The sequence below is a fragment of the Rhipicephalus microplus genome, chromosome 7, assembly GCF_043290135.1.
Source record: "Rhipicephalus microplus isolate Deutch F79 chromosome 7, USDA_Rmic, whole genome shotgun sequence".
NCBI classification, from domain to species: domain Eukaryota; kingdom Metazoa; phylum Arthropoda; class Arachnida; order Ixodida; family Ixodidae; genus Rhipicephalus; species Rhipicephalus microplus.
Window position 1 is genome coordinate 30,414,654 of NC_134706.1, and position 21,124 is coordinate 30,435,777.

The 21,124-nt window shown below is 45.6% G+C and overlaps 1 long non-coding RNA gene across 1 annotated transcript in view; it reads left to right on the top strand.

Moving 5' to 3' along the window:
• The window catches only part of LOC142767386 (uncharacterized), a 108,397-nt gene extending 88,016 nt beyond the window's left edge, over positions 1–20,381 (top strand). The window contains exon 3 of the long non-coding RNA XR_012884847.1: positions 20,163–20,381. This is a non-coding gene — a long non-coding RNA (uncharacterized LOC142767386). The remainder of the gene's footprint in view (positions 1–20,162) is intronic.
• The last annotated feature ends 743 nt before the right edge of the window (positions 20,382–21,124 follow it).

Consider the following 21,124-nt stretch of genomic DNA (forward strand, 5'->3'; position numbering starts at 1 on the left):
CCTCTTTTGCGACATTTCTCGCAGATCCTCCTTTAGCGCGAAAATTCTCGTATACCTTGCGCGTACGGCGTGTAACAAGAGCACCTCTTCGCGTGGCGGGTCGTCCATCTGTGCTAATCCTGCCGCTTTCAGGTCGACTTAGCGTCCCGCTACTGCCTCGCGATCGTGTGATGCATTGTCGGTGCGGCTGGGCCGAAAACGTCGTCTGCTATACCATTTCTTCTGTCAGGCTCGGTCGTCGTCAACGGCGTGGCTTTTCTCTTCTGTTCGTTCTTGTTAATCATTGCTGCAGGAGAAAAACAATGGAGGTGACCTTAATCCTTTACGTGTAGGTGCCCGGTGGCCCCACTCTCAGGTCTGTGTAGCTTACGTAACATACGTTAATGTCCCCGCTATCATATGTAGCCATGGCTAACCTTCCTGTCCTTCCTCCTTCCTGTTCTTCCTCCTTCCTGTTATTCCTTCCTTCCTTCCTTCCTTCCTTCCTTCCTTCCTTCCTTCCTTCCTTCCTTCCTTCCTTCCTTCCTTCCTTCCTTCCTTCTTTCTTTGCTTCCTTCCCTCTTTCCTTCCTTCCTCCTTCGTCCTCCTCCTCCTTCCTCCTCTTCCTCCTCCTCTTCCTCCTCTAGATTGGTGCATTCCATACCTTTAATACACGTTTTTGTTTCAGCTACAAAGCAGTTTAAGGGACCACCCTGTCATCGTATCGTGTCCGTTGGTGTTATGTAGGTCACATATTTGATACGCGTTAGCCAAGCAGGCTGCACATTTGAAACGCCACCGCTTGATCGCCCGTGCACGTCGAAAGGCTTATGCTTCTGTCAGAGCCAGCGAAGCGACAGCGAAACAGCAGCGCCAGGATCACGGTGGTGGTCAGGATTTGGGTGAACTGGTCTGGAAGCATCAACAATAGAGAAACAGTAGACGACCATAGACCATAGACCATAATCAAAATGAACGAACGAACGAACGAACGAACGAACGAACGAACGAACGAACGAACGAACGAACGAACGAACGAACGAACGAACGAACGAACGAACGAACGAACGAACGAACGAACGAACGAACGAACGAACGAACGAACGGACGGACGGACGGACGGACGGACGGACGGACGGACGGACGGACGGACGGACGGACGGACGTTACACAGTTCATGCAAGGTACCCATTATACGCCATATGACGATTACGATGAACATTATGATGATCGCGGACAACGACTGGCTCGTGCAGTATAGATGACGCCGCGATATGCGCTACTTTGCATTTCGTACGACTGGAAACAACCGACAACCACCAGAGGAACGTGCACAGGTCTCGTATTTGCCAACTTCAGGCTGGATTCGATGCCACAATGCAGTAATTATGAAGGCGAAACGAAATTCGCAACTCGACACAACATACAATTTATGGCCAATAAGCATTGTATATGGAATGCTTATACAGGGTGTTTCAAGAAATGCGTCCACAATTATTTTAAAAAGTGCACAAAGGAGGCATCTGCGTACTACGTATACGGAGTTATAGCACTGTTTGTTTTATATATTTGCCTTTTTTGTTTAATCATTAGTTATTGTTCCGCCTATTGATAACTTTCTTATCGAGACTTCTCGGCCAGCGCGCCGTTGTGAGTGGGAACAACATGTAAAGGAGCGTAATGATCATCGTTATTTTTGGGCGACACTGCCTTTTCGGGCTCGTTTCGGCTTGGCCTTGTGGCTGGCCCGGTTGTGCGGTGGCTTTATTATACCGCGTCTTGCCTAGCAGTGTATTGAAAGCCGCTGCGAAATGAAACGCAACGTTAAACTACGTTTAGCTTTACACGAGAACAGTCTGTTCGCGAAATCGCGACACAATAGCCAAATGGATTTTCGCAATGGGTGAGCTCTTGATAAATATTCTTTTTAACGGTTTCAGTTCCGTTTTCAGTGCTGTTTTTTAAATACGTTATAATTAACTACATTCCAATGTCGTTCCGGGCTGTAATAATGGGAGCAACGCATTGCAACACCACGTTCTAAATGCTCAGCTTCGCAAGGCTTCTTGTAATTCCAACCACAGTTTTTCTAAGCCCCGAACAAAACGTTACGCAATCTTTCTCCATTATTTTTTTGGAAGTTTCTCCCGTGTCGTTTGTTGCAAAAGAGAATCCTCGTTTTCTTTTTAAATTGCAGCCTAAAGTACAACTGGATTGAAACTCGAGACATGTATAGGCATCCGTTTCGAGTTTGAACGTTGCGTTGCAAGATTCTTTCTAAGCGCTCGTTGTTTGTCCAACTTGCGACGGCGGTATTCATTTTCTGTCCCGCTTCAAAGAGCGCAAAAGAGAGAGAGAGAGAGGGCAGTTAGGTTTACGTCGAAAGCGCATTGAAATGGTTTTTCTAACGAATTCGATGTGAATAACGACTTCGTGCAGCGTATTGCGAATGCTCGTTTTAGGTTTATCGGTTGCCAAGTTTCAGCAGTCGTCGTTTACACAGCTCAGGAAATGCGAGGAAAAAAAGATACAAAAAGAAAGAAAGGAAGCGGAGCAGAGACTGGGGCGTTCGCTGAAATTCGCCTTTGGTGCTGAACGGGTTCTCTGAATCCAATAAATGCCGAGCGCTTCATGTTTAGGGAAAGCCACAGCTGCCTTCAGTTGTGATTCTTTAGTTCGCACAATACAACAATTTCTCTAGCCGATATTGATTTTCTTTCTTTCTTTCTTTCTTTCTTTCTTTCTTTCTTTCTTTCTTTCTTTCTTTCTTTCTTTCTTTCTTTCTTTCTTTCTTTCTTTCTTTCTTTCTTTCTTTCTTGCTTTCTTTCTTTCTTTCTTTCTTTCTTTCTTTGTTTTTTCCTTCTTTCTTTCTTTTTTCCTTCTTTCTTTCTTTATCTCGTTCTGTCTTTCTCTCTTTCTTTGTTTGTTTGTTTCTTTCTTTCTTTCTTTCTTTGTTTCTTTCTTTCTTTCTTTCTTTCTTTCTTTCTTTCTTTCTTTCTTTCTTTCTTTGAGAGACTGTGTCATGCTATTTGAAGTGCTCGGTGACAGCGTGCTTTTTTGGAACGAAGTTTTGCGATATCTCCATCCTATATTTTCCAGTGACCCACTCTCTCACCCGCTCTGCTCTTTTGCTCCTTGAGGTACCAGCTATAGCATATTCCTTTTCGTTGCTCGCTGCATCGTTCTCATATCAAGTTGGGCCTTCTTTGTAAGCACCTGAATCTCTGCTTCGCATTCTAGTGCCGGTAAATCTGTATTCTTACGAGGGATGCGATTGTGGACTAGTCACTCACGAATCATGTGACGCGATTCGAATTCCCCCCCCCACAGCCAGCATTCACACGACAGGAGAGAATTCACGCTACAAGGAAGGATTTCGGCATTGCTCGCCTACGATTCGAACTGTGCACTTGGGTCCCCGTTGTTTCACAAATCACTCCACGCGGACCGAAGCGGGAACGTGAGAGCGGCTGATGCATGCCTGCGTAGTACTCAATACGCAGGCTCGAATCATGATTTGCACTTTTCTTCCGAAGGTTTGTGCTGAAGTAACATTCATTATCTTAGAATGCGTGCCGAACATGCTTCACCCCATTCTTATTTCTCTAGCTACTTCGGTCTCATGGCTCGGCCCGGTGATACGTACCTGTGCAAGTGTCAAGGACATCTTAGCCAGAAGAAGAAAAGGACCTGGGCAGGGCACGTAGGGCGCAGCTAAGATAACGGCTGGTTATCAAAAGTAAATTCCTGGATTCCAAGAGAAGGCAAACACGCGCGGAAGAAATGGAAAGCTAGGTGGGCAGAAGGTTTGCCTGTGTAATGTGGCCGCAGCAAGTACCCGGTCTTGTTGCTTGGTAGAGCATCGGAGAGGCCTCGCGCTGCTGTGGTCACAGCCAGGAGGATTAAAAAAAATTGCTGGAGTGGAAATGATTGCGCAGAAGTGAAGCCGTTCCTCTGGCAAGATGGCGGTTGTGGCGGCCATCTTACTAGGGGCATAATAAAATATCAACGTTCAGCGGTTAAAAACGAAGCGTTTCCCTCGCACGCCCAACGAGTTTAATGTGGGAACTTTTTCGTGTCACATAGTGCTCCAAGTGCATCTTACAGTTACTAGTTTTCGTTAGTGAGCCTCTAATTGGAGGCAAAGTTCTTTGAAGAATCAGTTACCCATACTCGTTTCTGCGTGTTATTTCGTCGGGAACAACTGTCTTTTAATATAGAACTAACGTAGCATTTACGTAAAATATCAAAGCCACTTGATCTTTAAGTGGGCACTATCAGAAAAGAACATGTTTCCGCCATCTTGGCAGTGGCAAAAGGTGGCTTCACGTCTGCTGGCAAGGCATTGCGGGAGCATCCACTCCAGCAGTTTTTCTTTAATCCTCCTTGGGTCGCAGTGGCTTTGATGATGATGATGATGATGATGATGATGATGGTGATGATGTTTTGGTGCGAGTGAGCCACCGGGCGTGCGGCGAACTGATCCCTCTGCGGATATCAGCAGGAGGTGCGAGGTTACAAGCGATTTGCTTCGAGAAAAGACACGCTCGGGGACTTTAACCAAGATGCTTATTTTGTCACGTAACCGTGACGTTGAAGAAAGCTGCATCGCAATTAGGAAATGTGGAGCTCTTCATTTGACCGAACTAGTTCCCGGGAAATGAAAAGTCGAGGCACAGGCAATTCATGATGCACGCTGATAGCGACGAGAACACATCGCACATTGTTGAGCGTCGAGTAATGCGAACAGTGATTTGATTGGTCGATGATGAAGTTGATTGGCACAGAGTCCATACTTGGTCAAAGAGCGCGATGAGCGTCAGTGTAATCTGATCACCGGTGGAAGCCGTCGTCTTTTGTACATGAATCATTGAACCTTTCGGCGTTATCACTTGTGCTCTAGTAAGCTCTCGAATAGACTTTACTATTCGGGTGCTGCGCGTAATCTTGATAGATTGATCTGAAAGAACTGCGAAGGATTTCAAACATTCTTGCGCAGTCTGCGTGGAGCTTGCTTTGTGCGTTAAACCCGAGCTCATCCAAATGAAGCGATGAACATGCCTGGCATTATTGATAAACACGAGAAACGTTTATATATGCTCTTATCAGCAGAAAAATAAAATAAGTTGAGGAACTCTTTTTCTGACGGGAAAAATAGAGCGCATGCCTGAATTTCTACTTCTCTTTCTATACCTCTTTTTTGACTTCTCCACCTCTTTCCTGTTTTACTTTTTCTGTCTTTCTTTACCTTCTTGGTTCTTTTGTTCTTTACCCCTATATTCCTTTCTCTACTTCTTTCTCTTTTTTCTGGACTCTTTTTTTACCCAGTTCTCTCTTTCTCTTTTTACCAACTTTTTTGCCTATTTCTTTACCTCTTCCTTTCTTTACTATTCCTCTCTTCTTTCTTTACCTCTTTCTGTCTTTTTACCTCCATTGTTACCACTCTCATCCTTCCAACTTTTCCATTATTTCTTTTTCTCTTTTTCTACTTTTGTTTCGTTACCTTTTCTTCTTTCTTTCATTACCTTTCTTTCTTTATTTACCTCTATCTTACTTTCATTACCTCTTTCTATTTTCCTTACTTTATCTTTACCTATTTCTTTCTATCTTTACATCTTTTTCTCTTTATTCACTCGCACTTTCATTTACAACACTTTCTTTCTTTCTGTCTCTCAGGGGGAGGACACCACAACAGTAGCTCACGAGGGATGGGGGTAAGGAGGGATTATCCTTCGTTACCTCTATCCCTGTGAGCTACTGTTGGTAGATAGGTCCTCGTAAGGAGAGGACCTATCTTCGTCAAAAGTACCTTGTCATCTTTGGCGTATTAGTTTTAAGGAGGTGACGTCAAGGAGATGACGTCACTACTAACTGGGACACGCGCCACCACCAGGAGATGACATGAAGTAAGGACAAGATAGGAAAGATGGACACGGTCGCAGGAGTCCGAGGACGGGACACCGCTCGGCGAGAGCTCTTGTCGGCGTCAGGAGATGGCGTAGGGGGAAGCCCGGTCGACCAGAGCTGCGCTGTCGTCAGAGATCGCGGGGGGCGCAACCGGTCGGCACGAACTACAGCGAGCGCAGCTCTCTCTTCTGACCATTGCCATACACTTTATGCCGGCAAGTGGACCTTCTTATCAGCGCTGTTCGCCCCGGTGGAACAGAGGCTAGGCTGCTCGGCTGCTGAACCGAAGGTCGTGGGTTCGATTCCAGTCATGGCAGTCGCACTTCGATGGAAGTTCCGAAATCGTAGAGGCCCGTGTACTTTGTGATGTGGGTGCACGTCAAAGAATACCAGATGGTCGAAACTTCCGGAGCCCTCCACTACGGCATTCCTCGTAATCATGTCGTGTTTTTTTTTTTTTTTGGACGCAAAAACCTCGGATATTATTATTAGAATTAAATCTGTTTTTTTTACCAGGAACAAACAGTACGATGCAAAGGTCGGAGTCCAGAAGAAACGAACAGTGCCTCGGCATCGCGAACCTAATGACCGCCACCTTACTGGTGAGCTCATTCTGCACGAGTGCTTTTAATTAATTCTTGCTGGCCTCCACTCGCTTCCTTCTTCATTCTAGATTTGGCGGTCAGCATCAAGAAGCCAAACACGATGGGGTGAGTTCGCAAAGAGCTAATTAGTACTCAGCTTCCTCGTAATGACCCCCTACTTTTAAGCGTATTTCGTACTCCTGTTTGCCTTATCTCCGAGGATCACGTTGCAAGCGCATCTAAAGTCTTTCTCTTTTCTTTTCCCTTCCCCGAGAGGCTCGTCTTGGCTACACGCCGATTATGTCATCGCCACTGACTGTATGAACTACGTGACTTGGAGTCGCGAGCGTTCAATTGGTACCTCGGGTGTGCTTTCTTTCTGCCTCGTCGCTCCGACTAATTAACGATGATCTACAGGTGCCGAAATGAGTCGTTAGCCCCGTTTGTAAGTGTACTTGTTTCAGACGCAACGTAAGCAACGTGAAAATGGACACAGGGGAAAGCTGTCAAATAGAGCTAACAAGCAACTAATCATAACTATCCCGGCTGCGGCGGCTGCATTTCCGATGGAGGCGGAAATGTTGTAGGCCCGTGTGCTCAGGTTTGGGTGCACGTTAAAGAACCCCCGGTGGTCGAAATTTCCGGAGCCCTCCACTACGGCGTCTCTCATATTCGTAAGGTGGTGGTTTTGGGACGTTAAACCCCACATATCAATCAATCAATATCAACTAATCATAACTGAACAATTAAGGTCCAGAAAAGCGGAGTGACGTTCACAAAAAAAGGCCAGAAAAATCAGAAATTTAATTAAGTTTCCCGTTATTGAAAATTTTATATAATAAAACAAATTTATGGCATATCCATGAAGTAAATGATGATGAGTGAGCGATGAAGTGGGATTGTTCGGTGTTAACGTAAATCACCGATGAGATTGACCACGCTCGCGTGTAAATGAGTGGTAAAGTGGTGTACAGTTATATACAAAATTTATTGGTCATAAATTGCGTGTCTAGTCGCGAATTAAGTTTTGCGCTTCATTATTTCAGTTTTGTGGTACTGTAGCTAGCCTGAAGTTGACAAAGACGACGTCTTTGACTCTGAGCACGTTCCCCTGGTGGTCGTTAGCTGTTTCCAGTCATACAAAATGCGTCGTAGAGCATATCGAGATGTCACATACTGCATAAGCCAGTCCTTGTTTCTAATCGCCATCGTCATCATCTTCATCGTCCTCAACGTCATCGAAGGACGACGGTGGACATGACCCGACCCTTAAGAAGCTTCACCCCTAAAAAGTGACTCATACACGAAGAGGAGCTGAACAAATAGCTTTTAACTATTGTGTACAAGTTAGAATGTGCTCAACAATGAACGAAATCACAAGTTAAACGTCTTAACATTGTCTCCAAGGTAGTCTTCATGCGTTTGAATGGACGTTTGTCAGTGCGTGATTAGCGTTGATTCCCCCAACGAACGTTTGGCAACACTGCCCCGCCGTGGTGGTCTAGTGGCTAAGGTACTCGGCTGCTGACCCGCAGGTCGCGGGTTCGATTCCCGGCTGCGGCGGCTGCGTTTCCGATGGAGGCGGAAACGTTGTAGGCCCGTGTGCTCAGATTTGGGCGCACGTTAAAGAACCCCAGGTGGTCAAAATTTCCGGAGCCCTCCACTACGGCGTCTCTCATAATCATATGGTGGTTTTGGGACGTTAAACCCCACATATCAATCAATCAATCAACGTTTGGCAACGACACTCACCTACTCAAAGTCACCGCAATCCTGTTAGTGGGGAATGTGATGATATCTAATATGACTATATTCGCCAAAAAATTAAAAAGTGCGCGGGGGCATTCCAGCACGTCGGGGCGACAGTGGGGACATTCTTTGCAATGCGTACAGTGCACGCGTCTGAATATTTCTTCCCGACGCGGACAAACAAATGCATGAAGCATTGAAAGCGCCATTGAGGAGCAACGGTACATACGGAAGTAAATATGGTATAGAAATAGGCGGCAACTCAAACTATCAGGAGGTGTTCTTCCTGCGGCAGGCATTAACAAGACTACGAAACGGCCTGTGACGCAATCATCAGAATACACAGGAGCTTGTTTTGAAGCACTTACGGTGGAAAGCGTGGCTTCACTATAGGCGTTTTGTTGGAACTAATAAGAAAAACAACGCACGGTGGTAATTATCTGTCTGGTTTTCTCGTGAGCGATGGGACTTTAAGCGCATGACTTTGGCCTGTAAGGAAAATGGAAAGAAAGGAGGTACTTGTGTTTGGCATTGCAGGCGGGATTGCTGTTTCGCAAGTTCGCTTCTACAAACGAGATGAAACTCGCCTGCTCGTATCGTATGGCGTGGTTCGAGTTCCTGAGAACGCGAAAGCTATCATTACGACATAGCCTAGGCGGAAGTCGTTAAGAGACAGACACTTTGTTGCAAGAGTTGCTGCAGAAAGCTATACGAGGGTCACTGCGTCCAAATGCAGTCTTTGTGACGAAGTGCACTTCGCAATGACCAATAGTAAGCATAAGGAATGAAAAAAGAACTAATATACTTACGAGTGGCTCTCGTAAAGTTCGCATTCTCAGCATGAAGAAACAGGGGAGAAATAAATGACATTTCAGGGAAAGTTCTTTTTATTTCTGTGCAGGCCCATAGCCGGGGATGTTTTTAGAAGGGCTCCCTTATTGAACCCCAGCAAGTCAAAATTAGCTAGAATCGGACGTAATTTATTATAATACCGTGAGTATGGCTCGTAAAACTGCCGACCATATTAAACACTTAGCTTGAGCTAGCGAGAATTAGAAACAGTTCGACGACGTCAGCCAGCCCTCATATTACGTCAGTGGTCACTGTAGGCTTTGTGCAAATTTGTTCACCCTTTTCAATGCTCTGAATAGTGCTTTTGTGTACGTTTTGTTTAGATTTATAGCTTTATTTCCCAGTTGTATGCCCTACTTCACCGATCTACGAAACTTCTTAGAAGCTGTTTTTTGTGTATGTAAACAGATGTTGGTCTCGTTTATTGGTGATGGCTATACTCCTGTTCTCCTACGTAAGGAATAACGTCGTAACCTTTTGAACTAGCTCTAAACTACACAAATAACCACACGGAGAACGCCCACGCACTTGAAACCAGTTGTTCAATACTAAAAAGTGTGCGCTCAGCAGAAAAGTCTAGCGTGACGACACAAGTATCCACGAAAAAAAAAATGTTCACAAAAATCATGAAAACTCGCTAATAGGTTGGCATAGCTGGTCATCAGGCTGTTGTGAGTGGTTTATTAAGTTTTGCACTCTAACTGAAGTAGTTATGTTGCCACAAGCAGCACCCCCCCCCCCCCCCGCCGCGGTGGTCTAGTGGCTAAGGTAGGCTGCTGACCCGCAAGTCACGGGATCAAATCCCGGTGGTGGTGGCTGAATTTTCGGGGTAGGCGAAAATGCTGTAGGCCCGTGTGTTCAGATTTGGGCGGACATTCGAGAACCCCATAGGAGGTAGTTAAAATTTCTGGAGCCTTTTACTACGACATCTCTCATAATCAAATGGCGGTTTGTAGACGTTAAAGCCCACACATATATCAATCGTTTCCACAAGCAAAACTGCACAAACAAGGAAGTACAACAAGCATGTAAACGATGATACTGGTTCATAATAACAATGCGAATGATATATTGAATTTTATGATATTTCTTGTTCTTCCGAAATATCACAAATGCACGGGCAGCAATGTATTGAACATTTTTTTTTTGTAAACTCATTGAGGCCCGGGATTAGACCTCCCACATCCTGGCCGTCCAGGGACCTGTGCTAGGCCTGTCAGGTTTAACCTGATGGTCTCCGAGTGGGCCTAGTCATGTGACGTTGGGTTCATTCGCGTCTGTTGTGGACCTAATAAAGTTGTTTCACTTACTCAGTCGGCCTGAACGTTAGCTTGATCAAAAAAAATTATTTTAAAAAAAGTCTGAAAGTAGAGTTTTCTGCAAATCAAAACTTCACATTAAGATACGCTCTCTGTAATCGGTAGATTGGGATTCCCTTAATTAAGTATACGTGGCCCTCCTTTGTTCAAGTGCACACTAAGTACGAGGGATAAGAAGGATTCATTCCGCGTCTGGGATGAAGACGGGACAAGGATTGTAAGGTTAATTCAGAAAAGCCCTGAATCCACAAATCCGGCCAACATGTAAGCGGTGGACTAAGTCGAAAGTTGTCCAGCTTGTCATTTTCGTCAAGGACCGTCGAGTGAACTGACATCTTTTCTTGACCCCAGAACCGCCGGTGAGACCGGCTTAGTAGAAGTTAATTAAACTATTATTACACGTTTATCTGGTGGCTTTCACAACAGCATGTCTAATGATTGTGCACGAGTCATCTCTTTTTCTTTTAGCTACGCTTAAGCTAAACGTTTAATGTCCTTTCGTTGAGCAGGTGGCTGTATTAGCATGGAGCAATGAAAAAGTCGTTATTAAGTTTGCTTAAAAAGTAGTAATTAAGTTTGATCAAGAATGATGAAGGGTTTTTCGCGAGATCGACAAGTATCTTCACTTGAGAACCAATTAGGGGTTTGAAATACCGCACCAATCCCATAGCTCAAATAAACCTAGGCTTTTGTTTCTTTTGTTTCAAGTGCGAAGCACTTAGAAGGTCGGGTTGTCGTATGCAGCTGTCATTGCTCAGAGTACCGCAAGCTAAACTACAAATTGCATAGCCAACTGTAGCATGTGAAGCGGGCCATTGCGCTGAAGAGACCCTTACGAAAATGCCATACATGGCCCATATATAGGTTATATGTGGCCACATATAAGCGTATATGTCAGCACATGGGGCCACATATAAACATATATGTCAGCATATGTGGCTTCCACTTACCATATATGGATCTATATCTGGCGGAGACGGTTCATGTATGGGGAAGCCTTCTTCCTCTCGTTCTTCGAACGCCTTGGTGATATTAACGCCAGCCTCCTTCCTCTTGCATTTAGAGCGCCTTGAATTTGATAATAACGCATGTAAAACTACACATAATATAGCCAACTACGGCACAATGTCTTCTTCTTCGAACGCCTTGGTAGCGACATTAGGTGCGCACATTTTTTTTAGTACGAATAAGGAAACACTGCAACCCAAACGACGTATCTAACTTGAAGGAAGAAACAAGCGAGAAACATAGGAAAGAAAGTAGAACTAAAGGGTACTTTGAAGAAGAAACACAGAAATAACTGGGAAAGATAACAAGGGAGAAAAATGGGAGTGAATAAGGAGAAAACCTACACGAAACAAAGAAGGCTTCTCGGCTCCGCAGGTACTTTAGGCTCCACACAACTATACTATAGAAGAAGCTGCCTTAAGTTCTTCCTATTTTGATATAATCAAAAGGCGGCATGACTATAGCGCTTTTGAATTTACTGCGGGAAAGAGCAGGAAATTCACCAGCGAAATGTTATAATAATGTAGGACGGTTTTTTTGTCCTATATTTTCTTTATATATTGTGTAATGCAATAACACGCATATTAACATTACATGACCTTTGGGCTCTATTGTATATTTAATGTCAGTATAGCCTTTAGCACCTGGGGAACTTTTAGTTCACTTGGGTAGACTTTAGAGCGGAATAAGATTGTTCTGTTCTGTATATACCCACAACGCTTAACAAAACTCCTAAGCTCGGAAAAAAAATATTCAACCGGAACCCCTTTTTTGTACTCAGCGGTGAAATCGACGGCTCTCGTAAATCTCATTGATAGGGCGGACAAAATTCGAAGAGAACCTGTAGCTTAGACTTCCGTACTTGAACTGGTATAGCGCATTACGGGGAAGAAGAAACGGCCGAGCAGACCGACACAAAAGGACATAGTGCTCTGTCCTCTTGTGTCGGTCTGCTCGGCCGTTTCTTCTTCCCCGTAATGCGCTATACCAGTTCAAGTACGACGAACCAACTCGCCCAATCTTCAACACTCTTAGACTTCCGCAAACGGGCGGTTTCCCGAAGCAGACTGCCCTATCGACGCAAGACCGACAAGACACTACGTGCTTGGGAACCCATGCAATATAGGAGTTCGCACCTGCACCACGTCATTGGCTCTGTTGAATCCGGAAGCGAAGTATTCGTACCTCGTTATCCACGTCGTCCATTCCCGGTGGCTTGTAAGGTTGAATGGCGAGAGATGCTGAAGTCTCGGCGTGTACCGACATGAACGAGGTCGAGCTGGGAAGGCCCGGCGTCTGTACCGGTTGTCGCGTCCATAACTAGTCGTTAGGCGCCCACTTCTGACACCACGTTCAGAGAAGCCAAATAAGACACGAGCACAGCTCATAACAATTAACAAGAAGATTTCCTTCCCCTCTTTCTTCGGAACTGTCTCCCTGCTACATACGCCATTTGGGATGGTGCGTGCTATATAGGGAGCCTGCATGACCGCCTGTATGTAGACACCCTAGTGCGTGCTTGCTAACATAGCCACCTATTAGAGGATGAAAACAGCACTCAGCTTCCACTACAGAGTTGAGCATCGGTTATCTTTTCAGAATTCTCAGAATTTTTTATCCCAATACAAGAATGTTACGTGCGTTAGTATACATTAGGAGGTCCCAACGTCGAAAAACTGTATCGGAACCCTTTGATAAGAGCAGATTGTGGTAAAGCAGTGTTTATAGCAACATAACCAATAATTGTAAGTATGAACTAAGCACGTTTGCACTAATAAAGTAAAGAAATATAATCAATGAAAACAAAATATACACAGTGAAACAAAATGAAGCGATGAAAGCAGTACAACTGAAGAAAATACAAACAGCTATAATACATAAAATGCGGAAATTTAAACAAAATGAAGTTATGCAAAGTAACAGTATTACTAAGCACGCATACGGTGTGATAATAATTTTAGTTTTAGTTTTAGCATGACCTCTGCAATGAACCCCGGCTAAGTGCCGCCCCGCGTCTGAAGCAGATTGCGGAGGCCATGCAAAAACGAAGCCAGTGCTTATGTCCTCCTCTGTCTACTCTTTTAGCATGGAGTTTCTCACAGTCGTACCTAGAAATCTGGCGCCAGTGAGGTGCTGTATGCAAGGGAATGACGGGATATTTGAGCTTCAAACTTGACTCGAATTTGTATAACTCTAAGACGCGCCTGGCTTCATGTTAATTTGACTGATTTCTTACTAAAAGAGCGCGTAATAAGCTATTTATTTTTGTCATTGCGCAAAAACGCTTTGTATTTAACACTAGAACCTTCTACGTTGATGTAAAATTTTCCGAAGTATAAGAAGTAACCAACGGTCGCTTAACTTGGCAAGCAGACAACAAGCAAGCGTTCCTTTCGCCACTTTTATGTCGTCTGTTTCTTTCTTTCGCCATTTGGTTGTGGCGTCAAAGTAAGTGGACCTTTATTTTGGAATATAATACACGTGAATGAGATCTGCCTCTAAATGTTCTATTTTAGTAAAGCTTTATCTACGCAGTCGTATTCGCTTTGGAGCCGAAGCCTCGCTCAACACCAGCCATAACAAGCCTCGCAGACGCATATACCGTCACTACCAGCGCTCCAACATCACCCCTTAAGAAATTCGTATAGACAGTGGCGCCACACTACCCTCTAGGTATTTGTGAGAAACTCCATGTCTTTAAGATAAACTCTTTTAAATATTGTTACGGAAGAGAGACGCCGTATCGACGAGGCTGTGGATGAAATATATTTAACTAGCAGCAGCAGCAGCGGCGTGACCGGTGATGATGATGATGATGAGCCTTCAGCTTTGCTGGCACTCGCCCACAAAGGGGGATCGGCCAAGAACCGGGCGGCAGGACGGTAGACCAGACACCGAGCGGAGACCACCCTTCGTCTTCCTCGTCAGGCACACACGCGCGTCGCCCCCTAGAATGTCAATACACATGCATGTAGCCTAATCCCCGGCGGCAGAAGCGCCATCTCGGCGCATCTAAATGTCAACGTCACTAGGAGAGTGGCAGGGCTTCAAGCGCGCAACATGTACAATATCGGTAGCCTGTTGGGCACATGAAGGCGACGGGGCGACAGGACCAATTTCATGTGTCACAGGAGTAACCACACGAAGGACTCGATCTGGACCTGTGTAGAGAGTAAGCAGTTTTTCTGACAAGCCAACTTGACGGGTCGGAGACCAGATCAGGGCCAAAGAACCAAGCGGAAAGTGTACATCGTGGTGTCGTTGGTCATACAAACGCCGTTGCTTCTCTTGAGATGTCAGACGGCGAGTACGGGTGGTTTCGTGTGCGTGAGCGGCCCGAGTGATAGCGTCCATGGCATATTCACTGGTCAGTACTCCAGGGAACAGTATGACGGTGTCTAGAGGCAATGTTGGTTCTCCGCCAAACAGCAGAAAAAATGGAGAGTAACCGCCAGTGTCATGGCATGAAGGTGTTTCGGAATAACAATGGAGAGATGAAATGAATGAAAACAAAGAGCTGGAGAAATTGACAGGTGCGTTATTTGCTTGGCTGCTGCTTTTGTTTCCTGTAAATACATCTATAGTAGATGCGCCACGAACCCCATAACTACATTTTCATTATTTCTCTCAGCGGTTAATCGACCCTTCTCTCACTAAACATATATGCTTCAATTAGGATCAAGATTAGGATTTTGTAGGTCGCCGGTGGATTTAGCCTCGCGAAACTTGCAGGCTATTGCCCCACCCGCTTTCTTCTTTTTTGATCATATGAAACTAATGTCATTCCGTGATATCTAACCATTACCACTCGTGGCCGCGAACGATTTACTGCTTTAGAATTAAGGTTTTTTTTTCGGGGTTTTCGCACAGCGCGTAAAATCTTAACTTCCGGTTGACAAGAAGAGGACCGAAAGTCACCGAGAAAGGAACGCAAAATCGCTAAGGAGATAGCACCGTAATATAAAAATAAATAAATATTTGTTGAAATTTTATGTCCCAAACCACAATATGATTGTGCAGGACACCGCAGGAGAGGACTCCAGAAATCTCGAGCACCTGGGCTTCTTGAATGTTTTTGTGCGTTATTAATAATCTCGTTATTATCCAATTTCTCTCACTTGTAACAAGCCTTGTATTTAAATTTTCGTTTGAAGATACAGTGTGGCTAGTTCTCCTTCTGGATATAAGCCAAGCTTTTTTAGGAGTCAAAAAAAAGCAAACCTGGACTCTTTTCAGCGTGCACTCATATCTATGCATAATGTCCTCTATATTCCGCATCCATCAAAAAGCTGCTGCCGCCGCGCCAACATTCAAACCTGCAACTCCGCCGGGTCAAAGATCGAGCACCCGGAACACCTGCACACCGCAACGAGTTAGAAGAAATGAAAGGGCAGGGTTCTGAATTCTTAACAAAGGTGATTCATCGTGCTCAGTCTTTCTCCCCTACGTAATTGTCTTCAAAAAGTTGTTATAAAAATCCACTAAGCTTGAGCATCCTCGGCGGTAAGCTTGTTCGCGACGTTAAGCGTGGGCGTAAATTATACAAGCTCTCTGCTTACACTAACCCCGTGCTCCCCTCTGGCACTACCCTTAGCTTAGCCAGCTTGCTGGATCCAAGAAATACAAAGATTTGACAATAGAAGAAAGTTTATTCGGTGGTGGTAAGAAATATATAAACAAGGTCGTCCTAGCAGACGTGCAGTATTGTTGACGCTGCAGTAGCTTGGCCTCCGCATCCACGGTGGACACGTGGAACTGACGCCAAATAAGGTGGACCCTAAAGGCCGCTACGCTATCTGACAGCCACCCCTAACTGACCGTCCAATTCGCTGGAGCTTGCAACAGAAGACTTGGCCGTCCATCTGAGTCATCAAGCAGTCGTCCGGTAGCTCCGTTCGTCTTCACCGTCACCTCCGGTGCGTCGTAAGACGACGAAACAGCGCAGGCCTTCCATCCTACGGAGTCCTCGCCACCAGCCTGTGAAGCGAGTTGACGCATTAAAGAGCTGGAGCGAGAGCTTGAAACACACTCGTCACGCAGGTCTTCTAGCAGGTTGGCCTCCTCCAACCAGCCTTCCTTTCCAACAGTAAACTCTGCGCTCCTTCCACTGGCACGGCGATTTCGGCGACAGCCATGGAAGCCGTCAGCACCGGTGACACGTTTAAGACGTCCACTCTCCGCTTCAAGCGACGACGTCGGAAGTGACTCTCCCGAACACGTCCCTAGGTCGGGCACTTGCCGATGACGGTGGCGCAGCCGAGCCTCCCATGTGCGACTAGGCGTCGTCCCCGAAGCCATCATGAGATCTCCACCTGGACGCCGCCGGGACACTGAAGGTTCAGTCGGATGTTCCCAATCAAGGCGCTGATTGTCATCTTGATCCACTTGCTGTACCGTTGTGAGAAAGGCAAAGATTTCTGGAAGGCTTGCCTGCGTGTTAGGTGATGACGACACCGTCGGTGAAGTGTATGGACCTTGGTCTCTTGCAGTGCGACGAGAGAACGAAGATTTCATCTTCTTCCTCTGGTGGAGTCCAGAAGCAATGGCGGCTGGCATGTCTCGGTCCTGGAGGTCGAAGCTTCGATGGAGCCCAGGCGGACGCTTCGGTGGCGTTGGTACTTTCAGATACAAACCGATTGCAAGCACCGTGGCGTCGGGGAAAGGTTCAACTGAGAGCAGCCGGACACACGGCTTGAGCACGTCGTGAATCGCAAGATTCGGCCAGGGAATGGCCGGCAGTGTCTTGCTGGCGGATGAGCCCCGCTGCGGTGGTCTAGTGGCTAAGTTACTCGGCTGCTGACCCGCAGGTCGCGGGTTCAAATCCCGGCTGCGGCGGCTGCATTTCCGATGGAGGCGGAAATGTTGTAGGCCCGTGTACTCAGATTTCGGTGCACGTTAAAGAACCCCAGGTGGTCAAAATTTCCGGAGCCCTCCACTACAGCGTCTCTCATAATCATATGGTGGTTTTGGGACGTTAAACCCCACAAATCTATTTTGCTGGCGGATGAGGCACGAGTGCACGCTTGCTCGTGGCGCGTGCCGATAACATTGACGGCTTTCTCTTCTTCGTCGAAAAACACTGGTACGTTTTCCGTTGCTCCGTTCCGGTCGCCCAAAGAGCAGCTTCTCTTGGTTTGACGTTCGTCACTTCCCGTGCCAAGCATATTGGTGAATATGCAAAAGCAGCGAGAGCTCCTGTTCCAGTGCTTACATATATACAGAAAGAGGGAGATGGAGAAGTAATCGAATATAATATACACGTCTAGAAAGTAAAAAACAAGGATGTATAGAGGAAAACAACTCACGAGGATAGATTGTTTATCGCCAAAAAACTTAGTTTAAATGCGAAGGCTTTCTTACCGAACCAAAGGCATTCCGGCTGTTTCTATGTACGTATGCATCCACCTCGATCCTTACGTCAGATTGCTTCGCGATCGCATCCATAGTTTGGTATATACCAAACTTTATTTAATTATTCATTTTCTTATATTTAATTTACTGCAGCCCAAGTACAGGTCTATAGCATTAGTGGATAAGTAATAGAGAACAAAAGGAACATTGCAAAAAACAACAAAATAAAACTAAAATACATTGGAGCACCACGCAAAAACATCACTTTGCATATTACAAAAAAGAACAGATATGTTCGACCTGGTTAGTAGTGTCATCAATGAAGTCTTTTATTGCTAGTGAACAAATCCGGCACAGTAGAGAAATACAGAGCTCTATAGTACATGGAAAAAACTCAATTTGAATGTGTTGGTATGAGCGAATAAATGCTTTATGTTGAAGTTGTTGGAGCTGCAGGTGCAAGTTTCTTCCATACATGTCATGTTACCGCCAAGGATGCCAGTAGAGGAGCTGGTAACTGTATCAAAATAGCCCCGCAGCGGTGGTCTAGTGGCTAAGATACTCGGCATCTGACCCGCAGGTCGCGGGATCGAATGCCGGCTTCGGCGGCTGCATTTTAGATGAAGGCGAAAATGCTGTAGGCCCGTGTGCTCAGATTTGCGTTCACGTTAAAGAACCCCAGGTGGTTAAAAATCTGCGTCTCTCATAATCGTATCGTGGTTTTCGGGCGTCAATGCCCACATATCAATGAACTGTGTAAAATATTTTTAAACATTCGATACGGTAATGAGAATGGTGTAGAACAATCTGTTCATTGTTTGCAGTGCTAGCGATGGGGAGAAGTTGTGGCTGTAGCTACGGAATATAAAAGAGATGAATTTACGTAGGACACTGTCAAGCATTTTTAGGAAACATTGTTTGTGAAGGTACCAAACTGAAGATTCCCTATTTTCGAATGGGGCGAATCAGCGCTTTGTACAGAAATAGTTTGGTTTCACAGGGTATTGAGTGAAAGTACGGCGCAAATCATCTATTTTTTTTTTTTAGAGATTCCCCGCTGATGTGTTCGGTGTGTTTAGCCAAGGGAAGATATTTAGGGACGCAGTTTCTTATATGCTGTGAGTCATATGTCCCGTGTCATCGTAGTCGTCGTAGTAGCCAGTTGCATTGCATGTCAATAAAAACGGTGTCGCAGCATATCCACGGAGTGAATGATGATGAGTGGGGCGAAGCGTCTTTCAGTCCGTCCGTGCTTCCGTTCGGACGTGCGTCCAGCCGTCCATACGTCCGCTTCACCCCACTCGTCATCATTCAACTCGTGGATGTGCTGTGATTTTGATTGTGTGTGTGTGTGTGTGTGTGTGTGTGTGTGTGTGTGTGTGTGTGTGTGTGTGTGTGTGTGTGTGTGTGTGTGTGTGTGTGCGTGCGTGCGTGTTACTCGGTGGCGAAATCATCGGCTCTCGTAAATATTATCAATGGGGTGGGCAAAATGCGAAGTGAACTTAGCCTTGACTTCCGCAAGCGGGTGGTTTTCCGTAGCGGATACTTATATAGCGACGACCATGCACAGGCTACGTGCTTGGGAACCCATGCAATATAAGAGTTTGCACCTGCACCACGTCATTGGCTCTGTTGATTCCTGAAGCGAAGGCATAAGCTTCGTACCTCGCTATCCATGTTGTCCATTCCCCGCGGCTTGTGAAGTTGAACGGCGTGGGAGACGAAAGTCTCGGTGTATATACCGACATGAACGAGGTTCAGCTGGGAAGGCCCGGCATCTGTACCGATTGTCGCCTCCATAACTTGGCGCTAAACGCCCCCTACTGACACCATGTTCAGAGACGCCAAGTAATACATGAGCACAGCTCATAGCATCAAGAAACCCCTCCCCCCCTCCCCCCGATTTCTTCGGAACTGCCCCCCTGCTATATACCTCATGTGAAAAGGTACATGCATGCTAACAGCGCCATCCATTAGACAATCAACACAGCACTCAAAGTTCACTACAAAGTTGAGCATCAGTCATCATTTTAGAATATTTAGACTTTTTTTTATTTACGCCAATACAAGAGTATTAAATGTGTAAGTACACATAAAGAGGTCCCAAAGTCGAATACTTTATTGGGACCTCCTCTCAAGGGTATATTGTGATAAAGCAGTGCTTGCGGCAACATAAGAAATAATCGTAAGTATGAACTAAACACGTTTGCGCAGAGATAGTATAGTACAAAATGGAAACAAAATATACACAGTAAAATAAGAGGAAGTGAATAAACACGCCAAGCAGTAGAACTAGGAAAAAAAATATAGGAAGCTATAATACACAAAATGCGGTAATTGAAAGGAAACGAAGCTATGGAAAGCAACAGTACTACTAAGGATGTATAAGGTGTGATTTTAGTTTTACTTTCAGGTTTACCTTGACCTCTGCCATAAACCCCGCCGAGGTACCGCCCCACTTCCAAAACAGATTGAAGAGGCCTCGCGTAAAAGAAGCCCGTGCTTGTGACCTGCTCTGCTGGGCGTCGAAGCGATCCGAGCTGTTCACGGCAAGACTCTTTTGAATGAACTCGTTTGAATAAATTGTAATGGAGAGATGAAATAAAGAAAGACGAACAGCTGGAGAAACTGACAGGTGCGTGGGTTTCTTGACTGTTGCTCAGATATACTCCTTTTCCGATTTTCGGCTTTGCTTTCTGTATAATTTTTTTCTGTCAAAATTACTTTGTGTTTGAAAAACCACAAGCATTTTACTCAAGACCCTGCCACCCGGTTCTTGGCCGATCCCCCTTTGTGGGTGTGCGCCAGAGTAACAAGGATCATCATCATCATCATCATCATCATCAACATCATCATCATCATCTTGTTTCCAATAAATACATCTGATATATGCGCCACGAGCCCCATAACTACATATTTATTAGCTCTGCCGGCAGTTAATTGACTCTTACTTTTACTAAACGTATATGCTTCAATTGGGATCAAGATTAGGATTTTGCAGGTCGCCGGTGGATCAATCCTCGCGAAATGTGCAGGCTATTGCCCCACCCGCTTTCTTCTTTTCTGATTATGCGGAACTAATGCCATTTCGTGATGCCTAACATGTACCACTTGTAGCCGCGAGCAATTTACTGCTTCAGAAGGAAGAGGAAGAGGATGAATAAACTTTATTACAAGAAACCAGCAGGTTTAGGTGGCCGGGCCTCGGCCTACCATGAGGGAACGTCAAGGGCTTGCCTCGACGCCGCCTCACGGGCGTGCTGGGTCGCGTAGGCTTGGTCGTCAAGAGCGGGGCTCCGCAGAGCCTCATGGAGCTTCGACGAAAGGGTCGTGGCGTTACTGTGTCTGTACTGTGCCGGGCACTCCCACAGCATG